We start from the raw sequence: 1,631 nt of genomic DNA, 5'->3' as shown, positions 1-1,631 counted from the left end.
GCCCCCCGAGTGCACAAATTTTTGTGCACCGGGCCTCTAGTATTTAATAAAAAACTATATTGTAATGTAACATGCCATATAAACTTTACTAGATATGTAAAAACATGTAGCACAAAAATCATTCAGATTACCTTTCTTATCATCTCTAAGACATCTGTAACTGAACAAATGGTGCCTTTCTAGAAATACATAAAAAGCCCTTCTTTCTTATTTACCTCAAAATTCCCTTCATGTTCTTCACCTTGCTGCTCTATCAGCTTTCCATAATAATTTACTTATTACCTATCCTCTCTGGTTTTTGCTTGCTTTTATCTTTGGAACAACAGGAGTGTGGTTTCTCTTTGTCAATATGCAAATACATTACACTTAGGAATAGTTACTATTTGTTCAGGTATAATTGCATGTATACATGCAAGCTAAATATAATATCTGAATACAACAGTTTCTTTATATCAGTTCCATTCTTAAGCATCTTTAAATAAATCAGAATTTTTCTAAAACCAATAACAATTTGTTGTCAACTAAGATTATATTAAAGGGGCAACTAATGGAGCACATCAAGTTCACTCAAAACAAGTGAGCTAAATTTTGCCTCAGTAGAAAATATAGAAATAGTAGAAAGTTCCAAATATAAAATTTTATCTTCAGATGAATTCTTGCCTTATTTGAAATTAGAGTAAAGGATAACTTATTTTAGGAGACTGTATCTAACTGTATTGCTTTTTTTTTTTAATTTTACTATTTTATTTTAACACAACATTTTGCAATTTAAAGCTCATAAATAATTCAAACACCAATTATTTTAGTGCTGTCTTTATTCCAGTATTAGAGACATCATATATATTTAAACAAATATTATTTATCCACTGTCTTTAGGAGGGCCAACACATAGTTTGTTGAAGTTATACTCCATCAAAAGACAAATGTAACCAAGTATTAACCTTATTTATAACTAGAAGCCCAGGTGCGAAATCACGTGGCCTTGCCCACCTGCGCAGCCTTGTCATGCTCGCAGCCCTGCTCACCTGTGCTGGTCTTTGGTCGTTATTTTGGTGTTAGGGCCACTGGGTTTTTATAATATAAACTAGAGGTCCGGTGTACGAAATTCATGCACTGGGGGGAGTGTCCCTCAGCCCAGCCTGCACCCTCTCCAATCTGGGATCCCTCGGGGCACATCCCTCTCACAATCTGGGACTGCTGGCTCCCAACCACTCACCTGCCTGCCTGCCTGATTGCCCCTAACCGCTTCTGCCTGCCAGCCTGATCATCCCCTAACCACTATCCTGCCAACATGATTGATGCCTAACTGCTCCCCTGCCGGCCCGATCATCCCCAACTACCCTCCCCTGCCGACCCAGTCGCCCCAACTGCCCCTCCCCTGCCAGTCTGGTCGCCCCCAACTGCTCTCCCCTGCAGGCCTGGTCGCCCCCAACTGGCCTCCCTTGCAGGCCATCTTGTGGTGGCCATCTTGTGGCTAAATGGGGGTGGCCATCTTTAACCACATGGGGGCGGCAATTTTATGAGTTGGAGTGATGGTCAATTTGCATACTGGTCATTACTAATTAGCATACCAGGGCTAATTAGCATATCCCTTTCTTTTTATTGTGTTGGAGTGATGGTCAATTTGCATA

The 1,631-nt window shown here is 40.3% G+C and overlaps 1 long non-coding RNA gene across 1 annotated transcript in view; it reads right to left on the bottom strand.

Moving 5' to 3' along the window:
- LOC106726138 overlaps window positions 1-1,631 on the bottom strand; it is a 15,192-nt gene that overhangs the window by 8,420 nt on the left and 5,141 nt on the right. The gene's annotated exons all lie outside the window — the stretch shown is intronic.

This window comes from Myotis brandtii, unplaced genomic scaffold, assembly GCF_000412655.1.
Source record: "Myotis brandtii unplaced genomic scaffold, ASM41265v1 scaffold230, whole genome shotgun sequence".
In the NCBI taxonomy this organism is placed as follows: domain Eukaryota; kingdom Metazoa; phylum Chordata; class Mammalia; order Chiroptera; family Vespertilionidae; genus Myotis; species Myotis brandtii.
Note: the sequence above shows the minus strand (reverse complement) of the source record. Positions and strands in the feature narration are given on the sequence as shown.